At 40.7% G+C, this 24,992-nt stretch overlaps 1 protein-coding gene across 3 annotated transcripts in view; it reads right to left on the minus strand.

Annotated features, from left to right (window-relative positions):
• The window catches only part of LOC133747078 (zinc finger protein 717-like), a 380,365-nt gene that overhangs the window by 306,594 nt on the left and 48,779 nt on the right, over positions 1–24,992 (minus strand). The window contains exon 7 of one of the 3 annotated variants that reach the window (XR_009864271.1): positions 19,775–19,937. The exons of the other annotated variants lie outside the window; for them this stretch is intronic. The gene's annotated coding sequence lies outside the window, so the exon portion shown is untranslated. Of the gene's footprint in view, positions 1–19,774; positions 19,938–24,992 lie in introns of those variants that run through there. 3 annotated transcript variants of the gene reach the window in all.

Below are 24,992 nucleotides of genomic sequence, written 5' to 3' on the forward strand. Positions count from 1 at the left end.
TTATTTGCTTGTATATGTGTTTGGGTATGAGGTTATAATTATATCTCAAACTCCAATCCAATATGAGGTTCACACCAGAAGTATTAAATGATGAATAAAATTTATTAAGCATATCCTTAGTAAGATTTTGTTCTCTCAATTGAGTCTTAGTAATTTCTCTGAAGGAATTCCTTCAGTTATTATAAGATTATTACACTTGATTTTAAAACTTAATTTTTGTCTGACACTTAAAATTGTACAGTAATTATGCATATTTCTGGGGCACAGTATGCTATTTTAATGTAGGAATATATGCAATCAACTCAGGTTAATTAGCATATACATCACCTTAGATAATATTCAAAAACCTCATTAGCTATTTCAAAATAAACTATTAGTTAACTCTAGTTGTTTTTTGATATAATGTAAAACCAAAACTTATTTTTCTATCTCCCTTTAACTTTTTTTAAAAAAGATTTATTTATTTATTTATTTGAAAGTCAGAGTCACACAGAGAGAGAAAGGGAGGCAGAGAGAGTCTTCCATCTAGGTCACTCCCCTAATAGCCACAATGGCTGGGGCTGGACCAGACAGAAGCCAGGAGATAAGAGCCTCCTCTGGGTCTCCCACATGGGTGCAAGGGCGCAAGGACTTGGGCCATCTTCTACTGCTTTCCCAGGCCATAAGCAGAAAGCTGGATTGGAAGTGGAGCAATAGGACTTGAACCAGTGCACATATGGGATGCCAGCACTGCAGGTGGCAGATTTACCTGCTATGCCACTGCACTGGCCCCCCTCTCTGTAACTTTTAATGTTAATCAATGTCTCAAACTCTTCTCCTTTTCCACTACCCTTACCTGCTCTTCTACTCTCTACTCTCTACTTCTACTCTCTACTTCTCTATGAGAGCAACTTTTTTAGATTCTATGTAAGAGTGAGATACCATAGTATCTGTCTTTCTGTGCCTGGATTAACATAATATTCTCTAATAACATTGCTGTGAGTGACAGAATTTCATTAGTTTCATGGCTTCAAAGTAGTCCATATGTTTTATTTTATATGGATTTTTCTTTATCCATTCATCCAATGATGGATACTTAGGTTAATTATGTCTTGGCTATTTTGAATAAGGGTGCAGTGAATCCTGAAGTGCAGAAATCTGTTTGACATAATGACTTCTCTTCTTTTGGATATATACACAGTATTCCTAAATCCCTAAAAACAGTATTTTTATTTGTATTTTTTCAGTAGCCTCTGTTCTGTTTTCCATGATGGATATACTAATTAATATTCCAACCAACAGGGTGCAATGGTTCCCTTTTCTCCACATCCTAATCAACATCTTTTAATTTCTCATGGTAGATTTCATTTGTATTTCCATGATAGTGATGTCAGGTATTTTTTTCATGTATCTCTTGGTCATCTGTGTCTTAAGAACTGTATATATATTTTTAAATCATTTTTACATCTTGTACTTTGTATGTTGTAATTCACTTGTTTCAATTACTTATATGCTTTGGATAACAACCCCTTATCAGATGCATGGTTTGCAAATACATCTTCCCATTCTGAAGGTGGTCTCTTGGCTCTGTTTTATTTGCTGTGTAAAGGCTTTTTTAGTTTCATGTAGGCTTATTTATCTGTATTGGCTTTTGTTGTCTGTCCTTTTGGGGTGCTATAAAATTGCATACTTAGACTAAAGTCTAAGGTTTACCTTTATAACATTTATGTATTTGAAAGGAGAACTGAAAGCAGGGGGCAGGCTGAAATCAGGAGCCTGGAACTCCATCCAGACCTCCAACATGGGTGGCAGACTCAAGTACTTGTGTGATCATCCAGTACTTACCAGCAATATTAGAAGGAAGTTGGATCACAAGCCTAGCTAAGATTTGAACTGATACTCTTACGTAGGCTGTGGACAACTCAAATAGTTGCTTAATCCATTGCCCTTCATTTTGTTTTCTTCTAGTATGTTTGTAATTTCACATCTTATACTTATCTGGAACACTTTAATTTTTGTATATGTTGAGAAGAGGCTGATTTCATTCTCCTGCATGTCAATATCATTTTCTCAGCACCATTTATTAAGAGTTTGCATTTTCCACATTATGTGTACTTTGCACATAATGTAAAAGTTAACTTGTGGTAGATGCATAGACTTACTTTCTATTGTTTTCTCTATTCTGTTCCACTTTTTCATGCATCTGCTTTTATCTAATTCCATGTAGTTTGTGTTACTAAACTTTGCAGTATATTTTTGTTAGGTAGTGTGATGCTTTCAGAGCTATTCTTTTTTCAAATTGATGTGTCTGTCTGAAGTCTTTTGTGCTTTCATAATATCTAAGAATTTTTTAAAGATTTATTTTATTTATTTTAAAGAGTTACAGAGAGTGGGAGGGAGGGAGGGAGGGAGAGAGAGAGAGAGAGAGGTCATCCATCTGCTGGTTCATTCCCCAGATGGCCACAATTGACAGAGCTGCACTGATCCAGAGCCAGGAGCCAGGAGCTTCTTCCAGTTCTCCCGCATTAGTGCAGGGGCCCAAGGACTTGGGCCATGCTCCACTGCTTTCCCAGATGCATTAGCAAGGAGCTGGTTTGGAAATAGAGCAGCCAGGACTAGAACCGGCACCCACATGGGATGCTGGTGCTGCCAGTCAAGGCTTTAATGCACTGCACCACAGTGCCAGCCCCCATATTTTAGAATTTTTTAAAAAAATCTCTAAGAAGGATGTCATTGGCATTTTAATGGAGATTACATTGGATCCATAGATTGTTTTGCACAGCATGGTCATTTTAACTATGTTAATTCTTTTTTTTAATTTTTCACAGGCAGAGCGGACAGTGTGAGAGAGAAACAGAGAGAAAGGTCTTCCTTTGCTGTCAGTTCACCCTCCCATGGCCGCCACAGCCGGTGCACCATGCTGATCGAGGGCAGGAGCCAGGTGCTTCTTCTGGTCTCCCATGAAGTGCAGGGCCCAAGCACTTGGGCCATCCTCCACTGCCTTCCTGGGCTATAGCAGAGAGCTGGCCTGGAAGAGGGGCAACTGGGACAGAATCCAGCACCCCGACCGGGACTAGAACCCAGTGTGCTGGCGCTGCTAGGCAGAAGATTAGCCTGTTGAGCCATGGCGCCAGCTTAACTGTGTTAATTCTAATCCATGAATACAAAGTCTTTTGGTGCCCTCTTCTATTTCAATTATTTATAGTTTTCATTGTAAATACATGTCATATCCTTTGTTGATTCCTAGGTATTTTACATTTGTGTAACTTCTATAAATGCAATGCAATTTTGTTTGTTTTTCTAACAATTCACTATTGGAATATAAGAGTTCCTGACTTTGTCCTAAAAATTCACTGAATTTGGTAATTCTAATAGCTCTATTGTGGATTCTTCTGATGTAATATCATATTGTCTACAAAGGGTAGCAATTTGAACACTCTCTTTTTTAATAGATGTATTTACTTACCTATTTATTTATTTATTTCAAAGAGTTAGAAGGAGAAACACAGAGAGATCTTCATCCTCTGGTTCCCTCTCCCAGTTGCTGCAATGGGCCAGGGCTGAGCCAGGCTGAAGCCAGGGGTTTAATCTTTATTTCCCACATGGGTACAGGGGCCCAAGCACTTGGTCCATGTTCCACTGCATTCTTAGTCCCAATAGTAGGCAGCTGCATCAGAGGTGGAACTGTCAGGATTCAAGCCAATGCCTATATTGGATTCCAGGTCTACAGATGGCAGCTCAACCTATTGCTCCACAGTGTAAGTCCCAACTTTCTTCTTTCCAGCTTGGATGTCCCTCAGTCCCATCTCTTGTCTGACAGCTCTACCCAGCACTTCCAGTACCACGCAGACTGACAGTGCACATCCTTGTCTAGCTCTAGATTTTAGGAAGCTTTCACCTTTTCCCCATTCAATATGTTAGTCACAGGTTTGCTATATATGGCCTTTATTATCTTCAACCCTATTCCTGATATAATGGATTCTAATTCCTCAAGCTTTGAAGGCTCTTTGAGGATGTAAGGTAAACATGTTAATTAGAGGAGTCTATTTTGGGTTGTTTGGTGGTTCCAGTGTAATCACAGAGCTTTATAATGGAGAAGAGGGGAGAGGAGCCAGAGAAGGAGCTAAGATGAAGGCAGCGGAAGTCGGAATGATGCCTCTCCTGGCTTTGAAGCTCAATGATGATCATGAGCCAAGATTAGTATCCACCTTCTCGAATCTGTAAAAGGCAGGGATAATCCTTCAGTGAAAGTTACAGGTGGAAAACAACTCTAATGACAGTAATTATAGAAATACAAATTTGTATTGTGAAAGCTAAGTTTGTGAAAGTGAATATAATTGGAATGAGAAATAGTATATAAATAAATAAGGATAAGGAGGGACACAGGACCAAAGATACATGTTTTAAATTTTAATTGTCGTTTATTGATTTTAGATATGTTTAATTACGTATTTTTGTTTCTTTTATGTTTGTGAACTTATTCATAATTTCTCACATTTAAAAAATTTACTGTTTTGATATCTTTTATGACAATTTACATTATTTGTAATTTCTTGCAATAATGCATTTTTTTTGACAGGCAGAGTGGACAGTGAGAGAGAGACAGAAAGGTCTTCCTTTTTGCCGTTGGTTCACCCTCCAATGGCCACCGTGGTAGACGCGCTGCAGCCGGCGTACCGCGCTGATCCAATGGCAGGAGCCAGGTGCTTATCCTGGTCTCCCATGGGGTGCAGGGCCCAAGCACTTGGGCCATCCTCCACTGCACTCCCTGGCCACAGCAGAGAACTGGCCTGGAAGAGGGGCAACCGGGACAGGATCGGTGCCCCGACCGGGACTAGAACCTGGTGTGCCGGCACCGCAAGGTGGAGGATTAGCCTAGTGAGCCATGGCGCCGGCCACAATAATGCATTTGATATTATAAATTTCCCCGAGGAGCACTTTGGCAAATGTATAAAATATAAAATATATTTTAAAAGTTAACTATAAAGGTATATTGTATAAGCATACTTCAAATAATTTAACAGCAAATGGAATTTTGAAATCCATGTATACAACAGATGTTTGAAAATTTTCATGATATATTCATGCTGTGAAAAATTTTATTTATGTATTTCAAAACACATCTTTAATTCCATTCGTCCATGAACTATCTGAAGTACAATCATATATGTGCTTTACATTTTTTCTATAATTTCAATATTGCATGCTGATCAGTGATACACAAAATTTGTTTCAGGGAACTATATATTGTTTTCTTAGTACTTGAAGATGAACTAGTTGAATCTTATTTTATAAACCTTTTTACCAGTTTGGATCTGTTCATTTGTGGTCAGCACATGCTAAATTTATCTGTCATAGTACTGTTTTTATATAATATCAATTTGTATTCATCAAATTAGTTCTTGTGAATCATGAGAATGCTGAGAAGTATATAAAAACAACAATTTTATCTTATTGGTGGACTCTAACTTTATGAATAAGGTATCACTCTTTGTGCCTTTTGTATCAGTTCTATTGAATTACATTTTGAGATTTATATCAGTACAGTGGCTTGTTGTAATCATCTTGGTCATTTATTTAGAAAACACCCACGTCGGGGCAGCATGTGGCACACTGGGCTAATACATCATATTATTCTAATTCTTATTTCTAAATAGATAAAAGCCAACAAAAATCTATTTATACTTAACACATTACCAAGCAAAACAGTATACCAACATCCTCCTTTAAGTATGAATTATCCTTGGTATTTTGTTATCTTGAATCTTATTACCTGTGATAACCTAATCTTTCTATATGACCCAGACACTGAAAGTGGAATGGAAGACATTGTGTGTTTATGATAAGCCATGTGTGGAGTGAACTCTGTATTTTTGGGGTTGGGTACACCTGCTGTACTCAAATGATCCAGGCCACAATACAAAGAAATGATGACAGCATAGAATGACTACTTTATTCTGCAACACCTAGAGTGTTGGGCAATTATTAGCTCAAACTCAGGAAGAGCTATATTCTACCTTATCCTTCTTGGGCAGTGTTTACTCCAGCAAACTGCACTTAAATGATGAAATCCAATGCGTATAGTTGGACTACTTTTTTTATGCAGTCCACTATCCTATCACAGCAGCACTGCCTTAAAGAAAGCTTTGCCCAGCCTACCTCGAAGGATCTCATCAAATAATAAAGCTTTTATACATTTTTTTTCTTAGAAGTGGACTCACTTCTGGCACCATTATCCCCATAAAAATGTTCCTGGTTTTAGCTTTAAAGTTTCTTTCATATTTCTACTGCTTCTTATCATTCAAGGTGCCAGAAATTATTTATACTTAACCATCCCCTCTAACAGAGGTCAAACAAATGCTTTTAAACAACTACTCTTCATTCAAAATGCACACTAGTAGAAAGCAATCAATTATGTAATTTTATTGATTTGCTAACAACCTAAAAGTGACTCCCATTGACAAGGAAAAGAACTAGTCATTGGTTTGACTTAGATTTATTTTTTTAATGACTTCTAACTAGAAGTTACAAATACTTATCTCCAAGCTCCCGTTCAGACAGACTGTGGTTCTGCCGGGGAGTGACAGAGAGGCTTTGGCGAGGCCTGGGAGGACAAAGTGGAGAAGCCAACAGCCTCGGTGGAGAGAAAAATGGCGGCACTGACCAGGCTGGGTGGGGGAATGGCGGCAGGTGTGAGGGAGTGCGGGCCACTGCTGGTCAGGGCGCCCCCTCGCTTCACCGGGCTCCCGGTGGTGATGCGAGTGGCCTGGCCCTCTAAGCAGAGTGCCAGGTGCTGCTGCCTGCTGGGTCTTAGTCCACTCGTACAAGGATGGACTGGGTCCGAGGAAAGGTAAGTGCGCCGCTCGCCCGTTCCCCAGCCTCCCGATCCCGGAGACAATCAGACGCAGCGGGGAGCCAAGTCTAGCAAGGACTCATTTACTTCATGCGAAACAGAACCTTTTATAGCACAAAACTGCAGAGTCATTGGGGCAGGGCTAAGGACCAACCAATCACTTAAACGGTCATTTTCCGGGGGGATTTCTATAGGACTAGCCATATGTCTATACACTTGTTACTAGTTTTGTTACCTCCCCGATGTTGCGCAGCCAATTAGTTTTAGTGGTAAACAACTTTGGATTCCGCCCACCTTACTTCCTTTGGGCACCTTCATGTAACTAATTTCCCCACAGCTGCCGACCCCGTAACAAAAATAAAAGGGTGGGGTCCAGCCTCTGCCTCAGCCCGCATCACCCGCTTCCAGATTTACCTCAGGATTCCGCGCCAACGTGGCCTTCAGACAGCGCCCATGACTGCGGCCGGCGGCGAGCGGCCAGGCCGGGCTCCCGCAGTAGGCGGCTGAGGGAGGATCCTGACGTGGACAGGAGGGCGGGCTGGGAGTGCTGCCGGGGTCACGGGGAGGGAAGCTTGTTGATTGGTCAGAGCAAGGTCAGAGGTTATGACCCCAGTGCCATCACCACCCCGGCACCACACCCTTTTAGATGGCTTCTCTGCACCTACTCCAGAGCATTGCTAGCTATGACCGGAAGTTGAATTGCTGGGGTTAATGTAAAGCCTACGTTCATTCACTGACCTCAGCTGATTCTTTGAGTTACTGATGCAACAATGTTCTCTACATTTAGCGCCCCCCCCTTTTTTTTTCTCACCTGTATCTGTGTTATGGGCATAATGTAAAAGAGAATAATTTCTCAAATAACAAAATTTTGGGTAAACTCTTTTCTTTGAGCATAACAGCATCAACATGCAAAATTTTTGATCATATACTGTCTATTCCGCTCATAAACCCCAACCAACTCTCAGCAGCTAAGGCACCATCAACATTTCCTCTACTCCATGATGGTAAGGATCACCTGGGTTATGCCTGACTTCCTGTGTTGTTTTAATTATATTGATAGAGCACTCAGGCTTATAAAATAATTCAGAAATGCACTGGGAAAGTTACAGCAATTTTATTCCAGACAAAAGTAAACAAATCATTTTTCAAACTGCTTTCAGCCTTAATTCCTGCACAAAATTATAAAACAATAGTTTTTCCTTCTGGAATATTGGATGTTCTTTTTAAAATTATTTGTTCATTTGGGGCTGGCACCATGGCTTACTTGGTTATTCCTCAGCCTGCGGCGCCGGCATCCCATTTAGGGGCTGGTTCTGGTCCCGGTTGCACCTCCTCCAGTCCAGCTCTCTGCTGTGGCCTGGGAGGGCAGTGGAGGATGGCCCAGGTGCTTGGGCCCCTGCACACGCATGGGAGACCAGGAGAAAAGCACCTGGCTCCTGGCTTCGGATCGGTGCAGTGCCAGGCATAGCGGCCATTTGGGGAGTGAACCAATGGAAGTGAACCTTTCTCTCCGTCTCTCTCTCTCTCTCTCTCTCTCTCTCACTGTCTATAACTCTACCTGGCAAATAAATTTTATTTAAAAAATTTGTTCATTTTTTTATTTCTACCACTATCTTAAAGTCAATGATAACATCACAACTGTAAAATGAATGCACTTAAAAACATGAAAGATACATTTCCATGACAAAAAGTATTCAATGATCATGAAAAATCTGTACACTCTAACAAGGATGAGAAAATGAAAGACATTATAAAAAAGTTATTCTTCAAATCTATGCCTAGCAAAAACGCTCTCCTAAATAGTAAAGCCATTATTTAAGAACATGTACTTTTACATATCTGGACACCAGCTCCAATAAAATTAGGGAGAGAAGGGTGAGAAAAGATGGCTAAGTCTCCCCAGGATTTCTTTTTATTTTAGGAAAAGTTTATTTACAGAGGCCCTCCCTCTGTCATTCCAAAAGTTCCCTTTCAAACTGGACTTTTTTTTAATAAAGCTTTTATTTAATAAATTTAATTTCATAGGTACAGCTTTTGGAATATAGCAGTTCTTTCCCTCAAATTGGCCCTTCCACCTCCACTCTCATCCCACCTTCTACTCCCTCTCCCATCCCATTCTTCAGTAAGACACATTTTTAATTATTTTATGCAGAAGATCAACTCTATACTAAGTAAATATTTCAACAGCTTGCACCCACCCAGCCACCCACACACAACATATAAAGCACCATCTGAAGACAAGTTTTACTGTTAATTCTCATAGTACAACTCATTAAAGACAGAGGTCCTACATGGGGAGCAAATGCACAGTGACTCCTGTTTGGTTTAACAACTGACATTCTTATTTATGATGTCAGTGATCACCTGAGGCTCTTGTCATGGGCTGCCAAGGCTGACATTATTTAGACAGGGCCATAACCAAAGTGGAAGTTCTCTCCTCCTTTCAAAGAAAGGTACCTTCTTTTTTGAGGGTCCCTTCTTTCCACTCTTCCCAGGATTTCCAGATAAAAACATGTTCACAGCTACACTTTTATTTTATTGTATTTATTTATTTTTAACTTTTACTTAATGAATATAAATTTCCAAAGTACAGCTTATGCATTACAATGGCTTCCCCCTATAACTTCCCTCCCAGCCGCAACCCTCCCCTTTCCCACTCCCTCTCCCCTTCCATTCACATCAAGATTCATTTTCAATTCTCTTTATATACAGAAGATCAATTTAGTATATATTAAGTAAATATTTCAACAGTTTGCCCCCACATAGCAACACAAAGTGAAAAATACTGTTGGAGTACTAGTTATAGCATTAAATAACAGTGTACAGCACATTAAAGACAGAGATCCTACATGATATTTTTTAAAAATTGATTTTCTATGCAATTTCCAATTTAACACCAATTTTTTTTCATTTTCAATTATCTTTATATACAGAAGATCGATTCAGTATATACTAAGTAAAGATTTCATCAGTTTTAAAACAAGCACTTGATTCCAAATCAAATGACCATTTCCAACAGATGACAACGATATGAAGCTGTTTTCTAGACAGAAACCTGATGAAGCATTTCTTAGTAGCAGCTTAACAATCAAATCAGTAAAATGTAGTGGTACCCTCCAGCCTACTCCCAGCCACTGGAAGCAGTACTTTCCCTGAAACTGTCCTTCATGTCGCTAAAGCATCCTCAGTTATCTGGAGCGATGTCATACTTGCATTATTTAAACTGCTTGTTTTCAGATGTGTAGAATTGTTAGAGCTGAGATTTTTGAATCAATACTTGTAACTTAGTAGAGAAATAAAAATCCGTTTACTATACAATGCTTGGATTTCCTTAAGCATATCTGAATAATGATTATAATAATTTTCCCTTTGAAAATATGTAATCCATATTAACATTAAGTGGCAGGTTACAGTGTATACTTTTTTATCAAGGCATGACTGTTTACATGCCTTCCTAGGGAAACAAAGTCATAATGACATTTCCTGCCAGTTTTATCACTGATAAGCTATAACAAAATTCACATAATGATTACATTAAGTACATGATATTAAGCAAAAAAGTAAAACCATTATAATTTTGCTAAAAAACACATTAAAAAGTGAGTGGTTAGATGAGCATGTTGTAGGTCCCAAAGTTTATACTGTGATTCTGAACTGGCTTTTCAAAACAGAAGTTGTCTACATACAAGTTCTGTGATTATTTCTTATACTAGAAAGATCCAAATCAAATGCTGTAAGCTCCGCACCCCCCTTTTGTAAAAGATAAATATTCAGATAAACTGGAAGTCCCTTTTACTGAAGTGCATCTGCTGCCCACGCCTGCTGTAGCCCTGAAACTCAGAGCTTTCCAGGAAAGTGGCAGTCACACGTGTTTATTTCACTCGCTCACTCACTGTCTATGCTAAGAGTCACACACAACACTGGAGCTCTTAAACCAAATACTTTATAGAGTGAACTATAGAAAAACAATCCTTAATAGACCTTGAAATCTTGAGAGAGTCAAGATGATCTCATTAACTTTAAATACTAAAAATGTAAAGGGTTCATACAAACTAAGAGTTGTAGTAAATGTATACTTTCTAATATTCACTTGCTGTGCTATTAAAAATCTCTCAGAGAAGCAGATATTCCCTCCCACTCCTGCCCAGGTCTTTGGTCAACTGATTCAAAAGCAAAAGTTGCAGGACTGTAAAATTTCATGAAATTTGTGTTTTATTTAAAAGCTAAATTACTTATTATTTTGCATTATTATTGCACTCATATATTGCCTGGAATATGTCTCCAGCAACTCAGAAATAGTGATTGCAACACAGGAAGGTAAATAGTTTGGGGCCAGTGATGTAGTGCAGTGGGTTAATGCCATGGGCTGAAGTGCCGGCATCCCACATAGGCACCAGTTCAAAACATGGCTGCTCCACTTCTGATCCAGCTCTCTACTATGGCCTGGGAAAGCAATAGAAGATGGCTCAAGGCCTTGGGCCCCTGCAGCCATGTGGGAAACTCAGAAGAAGCTTCTGGCTCCTGGCTTTGGATCGGTGCAGCTCTGGCCAATGTGACCAATTGGGGAGTGAACCTCTCTCTCTCTCTCCCTCTCTGCCTCTCCTCTCTCTGTGTAACTCTGACTTTCAAATAAATAAATAAATACATCTTTTAAAAAAGGTAAATAGGTCTACAAAGCATTTTATTTCTTTATGAGGGACTTTCATAGAGGAAATAAAATAACTGCAATTCAAATCAAATTTATATGCTTAACAATGGTCTTAATCTTATCTAAAATTATGTCTAACATTTACCACTACAAATCTGTAAGGAGTCAGAAAACAATTTATAGGACACAATGTCTTGACTGTGGTTGCATTCCACTTTCAAATCACTCTGAGACAAAACAGCATTTTCCCAAGATTAAAGAAAAATAGATTTTATAAAAAGGATCCTTTTAAATGACTGAATACATCATTTCCGTTACTGACAGAAACAGGTTATACTTTTCCCCTACCATTCTGATTAAAGGAATAATTCTTTCAACTAAAAAATGCTATGTATTCAAGACTACAGGAATTATAAGTTGGCATTCTTTCTTCTTAATCTGTTATTTGTCTCTAAAATATGTCAAGTAAACTTTTAAAGACTCAGGGAGGGGCAGCTTCATGATTTTCTCAGTAAATTCTGAGACCCTTCTGGCTTCATGGCTTTGCTGTGGTCTTTCCCCTCCTCTTATTTGTGATCCTCACTGTTTAGAGGCTAAGGAATAAGCTGATTACTCACAAAGACCTACGTGTTAATTCTGTTTCATTCTCTTTTCATTTTGGGTGGAGCCTTTTGGGGAATCCCTTTGGCCTGCGTCTCATTATTTATGAAATTTCTAAGTGCAGTGAATGTAAATACAGGACAAGTCCTGCAGGTTCCTCAGAGCACAGGGTGGGGAGGAGTCCCACAGAATCAGGTTTGCTGTAGTCACTCTTTCTTGCCTGCACAAGTAGAGCAAATAAAACAGCAAGGATATTTTTACTTTTCCAAGTGTTTTGTTCAGTTTGCATAATCTGTGTTAACTGATCTTCTACAGGAATGACTAGTAGGCCTCCCATGTTCAGGAAAATTTTCACATAGCTTTCATTGTCTTTCTGGACTCCAGCAACACAATAATTTGATCATACTGATAACTGTCAGATGCTCTCTGGAGGCAATTACCAACCACAAATGCAGGATCACACAACTCATATTTATCAAAGCTATCACTATGTTTGATGAAGCTCTCCCGTTTTCCCCTGGCATATTCCACCACATCTGAATGAAGCTCAATGCCATGATTTCTTGGAAAGGCAGAATGGTAGAGAAGGGGAGAGGGAGAGGGGAGAGGGGAGAGGGGAGAGGGGAGAGGGGAGAGAGAGAGAGAGAGAGAGAGAGAGAGAGAGAGAAGCGGAGAGGAGAGGAGAGGAGAGGAGAGGAGAGGAGGAAGGGGGAGGGGAGGAGGAGGGGGAGGGGAGGAGGAGGGGAAACAGACAAACTGAAATAAATCAGATCAAAATAGACATTGAAAATAAAAAATATTATCTTAGAGTGTGCATACATTTAGGTAATAATCATTTTCCTATATACAGATATGGTGAATATGGGAGGTTGACAAAGAGTGTGGTGTAATGGGGTTGATAAGATGTTCTAATTTTAATCTGATGATTTACAAACACTTTTATTTATTTTTGTAAGACATCAATGTAGTGGAAAACAATCTTCCTTGCTGTTCAGTTATGCATGCATTGATGCTTAAATGTAGCTCATGTCACTTCAATCTCCACTTTTTCAGAGACATTTCACCCGTCAAATAAATGAATCTACACCTCACGTCTGTTTCAGAACCAACAATACAATAATAAAATTACTGGTCTCCATTTTGTTATTGTATCCAACTGATATATATTGATTATAATTCTATAAAAGTGCTTTTGTAACCTTTTCAAATGTCACATGGTGCTACATTTAAATACTGTACTTACTGTTTGAAATATGCATTTCCTCTATGTTTATTTTATCTTTCTATTATTCCTATACTTGGAGGGAGAAGTCGCTGCCTGGTCCCTTCCAAGGATGGAGAGGGAGCAAAATGTCATCATGGCCATAGGGACTGTAGCAGCCATGCTGATGGGGGGAAACAGGGGCCTAATATTAGTGTGAGGAAAGAGGATGGGGCATCTTCTGACAGACGTGGATGTTTGTGTCTACCCCCAAGTGACCCATGGTGTACTCTCCAGGCCACATCTTGGTGTGGAGTGGGAGAGGGACCTACAGGGACTCAGAGACAACATAACAGCAAAAGCATGGCCTGTGGGTGGAGGCCTTCAGACAGTTGGGGAGGGTTTACCCTCAAGTGTGAGGGAAGGTTGGTTGAGAGGGGTCCCCCAGGGCTTGCCCCTGACCTTCCCTGAATACTCATCAGGGCCACCCCTCACCACCAAGCCCCTGAGTCTAAGGCAAGAAGGCGTTGCTGGCTGAGCCCACCTGGCTGGGTTTCTCAGAGGATCGGTCAACTGAACTGGTTCATTTCCAAAAATAAATAATTTACTAAAAAGCAGCTTGCCAAACCCATGGTGATGCAGGCTTGGTAGTTGAAATGGAGTGTCCAGCCAGCTGGGCTCGTTAGAAGTCACTCCCTTCCTCCCACCCCACCCATGTGCAGCTGTCAGGCCCAACAGGCCTGTGGCAGCAGATGTCCAAGCAAGGTCAGGTTGTGGAGGGCAGGGTGGGAGTTGGTGATGAAGGCTTCCCTGATATGATCTTACGTAAAATATGACAATGACTTGTGCTGAGGCCCAGGACGTGGGCAGCAGCAGCTGCCTACATGGTATAGAACTTGCAGGTTCACAAAGCAGATATGTTCCTGAAAGCATTCCTCCAGCCTTGGCAAGTGGTGGTGACTGGAGCAGGCACAAGACCTGGTGACAGTGTGATAGGGGACCTGTCATGGCCAGGCGTAGCCACATGGTCATTATGGAGCCAGTAAGAAACACATCAAACCAGAAAGCCAGACCATGGACCTTCCCTGAATACAGAGTGTGGAGTTAGTATGAGAGTTATATTCTGTGCATCTCTCTCTTTGGCATCAAAGAGGTCCCTGCACCATCTGAAATCCTGTCACAGCCTTTCCTACCCTGCCCTTGCCACATCTGACATCCCACTGCAGAACCCGCCACCCCTGACCCCATGTTACATCCCACCAATGCTTGGGTTGACCACATCCCAGAGTACCTGGGTTTGAGCCCAGGTTCCATTTCCAATTCTGCTTTCGATTACACATACCCTGGGAGGCAGCAGGTATGTGGTCCCTGCACCCACACGGGAAACCTAAATTCAATTCTAGATTCCTGGCTTCAGTCCACCTCACCCCAAGTGTTGTAGCCATTTCAGAAGTGGACCAACACATGGAAGATTCATTCTCTCTCTCTCTAATTTGAAATATTTGGAAATGTAAAGGATATAAATGTCATTGAAAAATGGCCATAGGATTTTGACATGGAAAACACAAAATAATGCTTTTATTTGATTTTGTCCCTATACAGATTCTCTCCTTCATGCAATTATGTTAATTTCTTTTGGATAATTTCTTATAATTTTATTAATATATCTCACATTAACACAGGATATGCAATTTTGCTACATTCCCTTTCCATGGTCTTTTTAAAAGTGTATTAGTTTATTTATTTACTTGAAAGACAGTGTGCCACAGAGAGAATGACAGAGAGAGAGAAAGCATCCTTATTTTTGTCAGTTTACATAATTATGGGACACATTTTATGTATGTGGGACCATTTCATTAAAGGATAAATGTTTTATTTATCAAAGGACTTATTGTTTTAGGATTATTGAATTATTAGAGTTCCTCATATGGCCTGTTTAAAAAAGTTTGGCTTGGCAGTGGATATTTGGTGTAGTAGGTAAGATGCTGCTTGGGACACTCATGTTCATATCTAAATGCCTGCTTGCAAGTCTTGGCTGCACTTTGGGACTACTACCCACATGGGAGCCTGGATCGAGTCCAGGGCTGTGATTTTTGATTACTGAGTCTGTTGCCAACATTTGGGGAATGAAGCAGCATAGGGACAGCTCCCTCTGTCACTGTATCTCCCTGTTTCTCTTTCTATATCTTTCTCTCCATGTGTCTCTCTCTCTTCCAAACCAAATAAATGTAAATACATTATTCAAATTTTCCTGAATTATTCCCCAAGTAAATGGCTTCCATATAATGGTCATGTATCACATCACAATGAGAATACATTTCGGGAAAGGCATCATTAGGAAATTTAGTCACTGCTGCACATCACAAAATATATCTACACAAGCCAAGATCTATGCCATTACTAGTCAATATAATCTTACAGGATAACCGGGGTTCTATGTGATGGGCTGTCATTCATTGAAGCTGTGTTATCAAATACATGACAGGATGTAGTGTTTTCTGAGGAGTGAAATATTAGAAGTTTAAGGTACTACCATTTCCTGCTGTGATGTGGGTATTTATTTGGTATCCAAGAAATCTGGTCAATGATATAATCAGCATGGTTTTCACCTATTATTTGTTCTTGAACGTTCCTTAACACAGTCAAGGAAATACATGACTAACTCACAACAAGTATCATATTAAGTGAGGAAAAGCTAGAAGCATTTCTACTAAGGTACAGAACCAGACAAGGATGCCCACTCTCACCATTGCTATTCAATAGCATTCTAGATGTTTTAGTCAGAGCCATTAAGCGAGAAAAAGAAATCAATGTGATACAAATTGGAATGGAGAAAGTCAAATTATCCCTGTTTGCAGATGACATGATCATATATGTAGGGAAAACACAAGATGCCACTAAGAGACTGCTGAAACTCAGGGCTGGTGCTGTGGCATAGCAAGTAAAGCCACCGCCTGCAGTGCTGGCATCCCATATGGTGCTGGTTCTAGTCCCAGCTGCTCCACTTCTGATCCAGGTCTCTGCTATGGCCTGGGAAAGCAGCAGCAGATGACCCAAGCTCTTGGGCCCCTACACACATGTGGGAGACCTGGAAGAAACTCCTGGCTCCTGGCTTCAGATTGGTACAGCTCCAGCTATTGCAGCCATCTGGGGAGTGAACTATCAGATGGAAGACCTCTCTCTCTCTCTCTCTCTCTCTCTCTCTCTCACTATCCCTCTCTTTCTCTCTCTCTCTCTCTGCCTCTCCTTCTCTCTGTGTGTATTCTGACTTTAAAGTAAATAAATAAATCTTTAAAAAAAAGACTGCTGAAACTCTTAAGAGAGTTTGGTAAAGTTGCAGGATATGAAATCAACAAACAAATATCAATACCCTTTGTATACACAGAAAAATGCCAGTATCATTCACAATAGCTACAAAATATTTCAATACCTTAGAGTAAATTTAACCAAGGATGTCAAAGTTCTCTACAATGAAAATTACAATATATTAAAACAAGAAGTCAAAGAAGACACAAAAAATTGGAAGAACCTTCCACACTTGTAGATTGGAAGAATTAACATAATCAAAATGCCCATACTATCCATCACAATTTACATATTCAAAGTCATCTTAAAAACAAACAAGCAAAAAAAAAAAAAAACAAAAAACAAAGTGGTCAAAATCAAAGTACCAATGACATTCTTCTCAGATCTACAGGAAACAATGCTAAAATTTGTATGAAAGTACAAGAGACCCCAGATAGCTAAAGCAATTGTAAACAAGAAAAAAAAAAAAAAGCCAGAGGTATCACAATACCAGACTTTAAGTTATCTTACAAGGCACTTATGTTCAAAACAAGCCTGCTACAGGCACAAAAATCGACATATAACCAAGGGAACAGAATAGAAGCCCCAGAAATTAATCCACACCTCTATAGCCAACTAATCTTTGACAAAGGAACTAAAATTGATCCTTGAAGAAAGGCCAGTCTCTCTCTCTTCTAAAATAGATTTATTTATTTGAAATTCAGCATTACAAACAAGAGAAGGAGAGGCAGAGAGAGAGAGAGAGAGAGAGAGGTCTTCCAACTGCTGGTTTACTCCCCAATTGGCTGCAGTGGCCAGAGCTGCGCCGATCTGAAGGTAGGAGCCAGGAGTTTCCTCCAGGTCTCCCACAAGGGTGCAGGGACCCAAAGGCTTGGGCCATCCTCCACTGCTCTCCCAGGCCATAGCAGAGAGCTGGATCAGAAGTGGAACAGCTGGGATATGAACGGGAGCCCATATGGGATGTTGGCACTGCAGGTGTTAGCTTTACCTGCTACACAGGCATTGGCTTTACCCGCTACACCACAGTGCCAGCCCCCAGGCCGGTCTCTTCAACAAAGTGTTGCAAGATGACTGAATCTCCACATGAAGAAGTATGAAACAAGACCTCTATCTTATAGGTTATACAAAAATCAACTCAAATGGATCAGGGATCTAAATCTATGATCTGATACCAGCAAATTACTAGGGAACATTGGGGACATTTTGGCATAGGCAAAGACTTCTTCGAGAAGACCCAGAAGCACAGGCAATAAAAGCAAAAATAAACAAATAGGATTACATCAAGCTAAGAATCTTTTGTACTGCAAAGGAAACACAGCAAAGTGAAGAAGCAACTGATAGAACAGGAGAAAATATTGCAAACTATGCAACTGATAAGAGATTAATATCCAGAACCTACAAAGAGCTCAAGAAACTCATCAAAAGAAAATGAACAATCCTGTTAAGAAATGGGTAAATAACTCAATCAGGCATTTTTTAAAGGATGAAATTCAAATCGCCAACAGACACCTGAAAGATACCCAGGATAACTAGCCATCAAGGAAATGAGAACAAAAACCACAATGAGGTTTTCCCTCATCACAATTAGAATAGCTAATATGCTAAAATCAATAAACCACAAATGTCAGTGATGATGTCAGGGAAAGCTGGGAATGTAAACTGGTACAGCCATTGTGGAAGACAGTATTAAGATACCCAAGAAATCTGAAAACAAATCTACCATATGACCCAGCCATCACCCTTCTGGGAATTTACCCAAAAAATGAAATCAGCATATGAGAGAGTTTACCTGTACCCCTATGTTTACTGCAGCCCAATTTGCAGTAGCTAAGATACAGAATCAACCCAGATGCCCATCAACCAATGTTTAGATAAAGAAAATGTGGTACATATACACTATGGAATGCTACTTAGCCATAAAAAACAATGAAATTTTGTTGTTTGCAACAAAATGGATGCAACTGGAATCAATTATACCTAGTGAAATAAACCAGTCCCAATGAGAAAAATGTTTTCCATGATCTGTGGTAAATAATAGAGTATAAAAATTTATTGTATATGAGTGAAATGGACATTTTGTGGTTTGATTATTGTTTACAGCTCTTGTCTCTACCTTTGAAGAACAGTGTTTTGTTTGTTTCTCCTTCTTACTGCTTGTTACATGTGACTTGTTACTACTTGTGTTAGTGGGGGGTTAAGCTTATGATTATAAAATAAACTGAAATTAAGTCATTGTAAAAATTAAAAGAAGGCCAGCGCTGTGGCTTAACAGGCTAATCCTCTGCCTTGCGGTGCTGGCACACCAGGTTCTAGTCCTGGTTGGGGCGCCGGATTCTATCCCGGTTGCCCCTCTTCCAGGCCAGCTCTCTGCTATGGCCCAGGAAGGCAGTGGAGGATGGCCCAAGTTCTTGGGCCCTGCACCCGCACGGGAGACCAGGAGAAGCACCTGGCTCCTGGCTTTGGATCAACGAGATGCGCCGGCTGCAGCAGCCATTGGAGGGTGAACCAACGGCAAAAAGGAAGACCTCTCTCTCTCTCTCACTATCCACTCTGCCTGTCAAAAAAAAAAAAGAATTAAAAAAAAATTTAAAAAAGTGTAAGAAAGGAATGGTAAGGGAGGGTAGAGTAGGAAGTATCACAATGCACCTAAATCTGCATATGTGAAATACATGAAATTTACTCAACTTTTATAAATTTAAAAATTATCTCAAAAACCCAAAGTGCTGAGTTTTTTTTTAAAATGTTAAAACTATCACTCCTTCAAATGCCACTTACCTAATGGCAATGTTGGTTATTTTTCAGCCCTAACTTCCCCTGTCGGGGCTAGTGGCCCTGGCCCGACATGAGATGCAGCAGGCTGAGGCTGTCCCTTATCTAACCCTGTTTCCTGTGCTTATTGTCCTAAAGGCTGAAGACACAAGATTTTTCATCCCACACTCCTGCAGGCAGGATGTGACTTCTGATGAAGGTGTATGATGTTCTTTGCTCTATCAGCAGAGCTTGTACCCTGATCTTTGCTACCTTGTATACTTGTTTCATTCCTGTACTATGCATGATTGTACACAATGAATGTTATCTGTATGGGGCCTGGGGTATATATCCTTGTGTTTCTTGGTGCTCAGGGCTGGAGACTGAAGGGTTTCCCTAGGGAGACTGCCTCCAGTCCCTCATCGCCGGGCCCCCTACTTTGGCTTGGAACGCGACGAGGCAATAAACGTGGTGATGAATTGACTGAGTGTGCGTGTCTCCGTGTGGTTTGTCGGGTGGCCTCCGACAGCTGGTGCCGTGACTCAGATTCATCTCATCCACAGGTAAGCCTCTGTAAGAGGGAAGGCTGCGGCGGTAGCAGGCTGTAGGGATTACAAGGGAGGCACATAAGCATGAGTAGGGCATGGCAGACTAGGGCTTGCCCGGGGAGCCTCTCCTATTGCCCATGGGGAATATACAGTCACATCTAAATGTGACAAGGATATAAAGGCCTTGTTAAAAAGTGCCGGGATGCCGGTTGCAGGAGAAAGGAGGGAGCAATTGGCACGTGTAGGACTTAAAAGACAAAAAATTTCTCAGGAGCCCCTCTAAGCCATAACTATGGAATATGCGCATTTAAACGTGTCAAAGTGTCCGGACTACCCATTCTATTTTTGTATTATGTACTAACTCTACCCTTGTTATTGATAGGAATGCTTGGGCAGATTATGCGTGGTTGGCTTTAAAAAAAAAAAGTAAATGAAAATATGCCCCAAATAGTTAACATTGCACAAACCTACAAAAATGTAACAATTACAGTTAGTAAGAGGCTACTATCATTATGGCTAAATGGTTACCCACCGTGTTCCATCCGCTGAAAATTTTGTTGTTTTATCAAAAGGAGATGTTACAAATATTTCATAAAACCCAAATCACTAATTTCAGAGTACTGCAAAATGTTAGCACATTTGTTAATTGGACTGTACACCTCAACATGTCTGTTTAACAAGTAACAATGCCTCAGATCTCCATGCCATGAAATTGTCTAGCCAGTTCTCAGGCTGTCTGCAGCAGCTTGAGTTGTTGTATTGGAATGGTACTGTTTTTTATGTCCCTGACATGGGTGCCCAAGAAGCTATTCTCCCTCAGTTATGTTTCAATTTACCCTTAAAACACATTGAGTATTATTGTGTTTGATTGCTGGATATATACTTGTATGAGAAATTTGTATTATATTCTTATAATGTGTTAATTATGTCTACCTCTCAATGCAGCCCTAGGGCCAAATGTAAGGACAAATTTTTGGAATAAAGAGGCTTGTATCTAGGTTCAGCTCTGGTGGACAAGTAACTTTGTTGCTGAATGACCTTCTCCTGCTCCTTGGGAGCCTGGCCAGTTCCCGGGGAGGAGGATAAAGGAATGTTTCTGATAAACAGGTGGGTATGCTTCGTGTCTTGGCTCTCTGGCCAAGATCCGGGATGGGACGCACTGCTTGCCTAAAATCTTGGCAATAAGCCACCCTTGTCCTTGGAGGCTTTAAGAGGGAGCCAGAACAAGCCTCTACTGCTGCTTCATCCCAGGGGAACACACAGTCAAGCTAAATGTTAAACATGCCTGTAATGATTACTAATAATGTCTGATTCTCAGTATGGATTCTTTTCCGGTGCTTTGTAAAGATTGCCTAGTGATGCCCACAACACTATAAATTCTACTAAACGTAAGTACAATGTAAACATGAATCAATTGGCTACTATGACTGAGGTGTTCTGTGACAGTTCCTTTGATGAAAAATTAACAAAATAAATTCACTTAAAAATGGGACATTCAGGACCGGCCACTCTACATGGTTTGTCATTACAAAAATTATCAAGGAGGGCTATGCCCAATAAATAAGGGTGCTATAAATGTGGGCAGCAGGGACATGTACAAAAATTGTCCAAAATTCAAAAATCAAAATAGGGCTCCTCCTGGCATTTTTCCCCAGTGCTAAAGGGGAAGGCATTGGGCCAATGAATGTCACTCCAAAACTGATAAAGAAGGTAATTCATTAAAAAAAGAGTTCAAAAAACTGGAAGTGGGGCCAGTCTCAGGCCCTCCCAACAGGAATCAGTGGACCGTCTTGCTATAGTATTATTAAAGCAATGGAGCCATGTTTATTGCAACATTCTGTTAATCTATACTCCTTTACCATCTTTCCTCTAAATAATTTTAGTGTGCACTATAAGGCTTGCAGCGTATTTCTTGCAGATTAAACTAAAAGTAACTAAGTCTGTACACAGCAGACAGCTAAAAAATAATTTACTGTCACAAATTGGTGTAGTCGACAGGATCTGCAAGTATACAAAGCAATGCCTTTCTTTAAAAGAAAAACTAAAGTTGCATGTGTAACCTGTGATGTTCCTGGCTGGAAAGACCCTCAGTTCGCCTCTTTGGCAAAGGAATGGGCTCTCTGCTCAGGATTGAGTGAAAATTGGAATGACAAGTTACGGAGTGCACAGCCTCCACAAGTTATTAAGGTTTTACAATCGGTAAAATAAAGAAATCCTATCACCAATCAATAAAATACACCTAATCCAATACTGGTATGGGACATGGACTCCTAAGGGATGGTTTTTTTTTATGTAGCGAATATGCCTTCACATTGTTAGCCTCTGATAACTTCCGCAATTCCTCCCTGGACTGTGTGGCCCCGATGCTGACATCTGTATTTACAGCGGCGGATAGAGCGCATCAGCAGCATGCTTCACCTAAAGACTGTAATGGCAACATCATCCTAATAGGAGAGGACACTGCCCTGGCCATGGCTGTACCAGTAGTAAGTGTTCCTGGACTGGCCTTTGGAAATCACCGTGGACTGCGAAGGCTTACATGTTTAGTGACCAAAACAATTAATCTTACTGCTACTGGACTGTCCAATATAGCCGAAGAATTGGATCAAGTTCACTCAGGAGTACTTTTAAACCATGCAGCTAACAATTACTTGATGTTAAAAGATCATATAAGTTGTAAATCTGTAACAGGAAAATATTGTTTTAACATTACTAACAATGTGCCATATATAGAGTCTGTTGTTGATAAACTTAAAAATGAAATGCAACATATGTTTATTACTAACCCCCTAACATTTGGAGGGTTTCAATGGATTCATTGGTTACTAATGTTGACTGGACCACTACTGCTTTTCCTACTTGGTATGGGATGTTTTCCATGTGTTCTGCATTTTATGCTGACTTTGCTACAGTCTGTATGAACTGACATTCATCATTATTTGTAATCACAAATAATTAATATTTGGCTGTATGTTTCATCTCTCACCTAATGTTGGGCTGGAATGGTACTCAGAGATGAGTAAAACACTCAGCATCCTGTACCAACCTAAGACAGGGCTCTAGGCCAAGCTGCCAGAGTTACCGATGACGGGTAAGGACAGAGATGACTGAGGGCAACCTAAGACAGAGGCCATTCTCAATTAAATAAAAAAGGGGGAGATGTAGGCAGCCCATAAACAAGTCATAGACAAGTCAAGGTCAGTCTTGGTTTGTGAAACTCCTGAAAAAAAAAAAAAAAGGTCACCTATTCCCATGCTCCAGAAGAATGATCAAACAAGAACACTCTGAGTGGCAGTGGATCAGCATATCCATTCAGGAATCTTATTACTAAACCAACGGGTCGACGTTCTCCAGGAAGAACTGAATCTTAGACGGGGATGTGGGGAACCCCCTGCTTGGTTCAATCTGTCGCGCTTTGCGTTACTCCGTTTCCCTGGCATAACTATACTCATCTTGCTAATTTGTCTCGCTCTTTAGGTGCCACCTTGAACCATACCTGGGATAGTAATTTCACTCATTTGCTGCGTGAACTACGGCAAGAGATTTGGGTTCTTAACACAACTGGAGACAGATATTTGGTCCCCATTTGAAGTCATCATTACAAAACCCCCATCCCCTGCAATACAGCAGGTGTTGCTTGGTTTCTTGGACCAGTAGCCAGAGACGGATAAGTGCTTTGAGGGATGGCATGCAACCTAAGACAGCGGAGGGCTGAAACTGCTCATGCAAGTCGACCCTCTGGCAAAGACGGGTAAGCTGCCACTCCGCTCAGGGGTGCCTAAGACAGGTGCTGGTCCTAAAGTAATAAAAGGGGGAGCTGTGGGGAGCCGGCCCCCACAGCCTCTGTCTTCTGCTTGCCTGCCTGCCTAGACCTGCCTGTAGACTGATGTGAAGTAAAACAACCAAACGTTCTCATTGTTCCAATGTGCGCAAACAGAGAGACTATCAAAAGGACAGTACATACCTTCAAGGACACTGTCTAAAACAGGGGGCTGTGGTATGTGATATGCCGTGGAAGCCTCAGTCTCTCTCTTCCTAACTGCCTCATTGACCGCTTGCTCCTACACTGTTCTTAGGGTGGACTGGTAGTCAATGACAGGTAAGCACTCGCAGGCTTCTCTAGCGACCTAAGACAGAGGACAGGACATGCTTCCTGTATCCTTGATGATGGGTAAGCAGAGTAAGCGCTGCAGGGCACCTAAGACAGGCATGAGTCCACACCATTCAGCGTTTAATGTGAGGGACTTGTAGGGGATGGATCCTCCCCTGCGGCCCTCTGGACAGTGTAGACACCGGTTAACATAAACACCAGGCCATTCTTGTACAAACAAGAAGGGGGAGATGTCGGGGCTAGTGCCCTGGCCTGACATGAGATGCAGCAGGCTGAGGCTGTCCCTTATCTGTTTCCTGTGCTTATTGTTCTGAAGGCACAAGACACATTCCTGCAGGCAGGATGTGACTTCTGATGAAGGTGTATGATGTTCTTTGCTCTATCAGCAGAGCTTGTACCCTGATCTTTGCTACCTTGTAAACTTGCTCTATTCCTGTGCTATGCATGATTGCACACAAAGAATGTTATCTGTATGGGGCCTGGGGTATATATCCTTGTGTTTCTTGGTGCTCGCGGCTGGAGACTGAAGGGTTTCCCCAGGGAGACTGCCTCCAGTCCCTCATCGCCGGGCTCCCTACTTTGGCCTGGAACACGATGAGGCAATAAACGTGGTGATGAATTGACTGAGTGTGCATGTCTCTGTGTGGTTTGTTGGGTGGCCTCCGACAATTTTAAGTTTACATTACATTAAAAAGGGTTCTTGAATCAAGGGACAAGCTTAACAGGCAAAAAGCAAAAAGATCCTAATTTAGAGGGACTACAGACAATGGCTCTAAACAATATTTAAATATCAAATCTAAACAATATTTGAAGAAATTGGTAAAATAAATATTTTTAATTTCTCCTACTAAAATGCTCAGTCTCATTATTTATCAAATATTAGTGCAAAAATATGGATTTAAATGATCACAAAAAGTGATCAATTTTTGTGTAATAAAGTCCAATTTTTGTCAAGGCTTTTTGACAGTCTCACAGAAAACTTATGTTTGTGAATGGGA

The sequence above is a fragment of the Lepus europaeus genome, chromosome 18 (genome assembly GCF_033115175.1).
Source record: "Lepus europaeus isolate LE1 chromosome 18, mLepTim1.pri, whole genome shotgun sequence".
NCBI classification, from domain to species: Eukaryota; Metazoa; Chordata; class Mammalia; order Lagomorpha; family Leporidae; genus Lepus; species Lepus europaeus.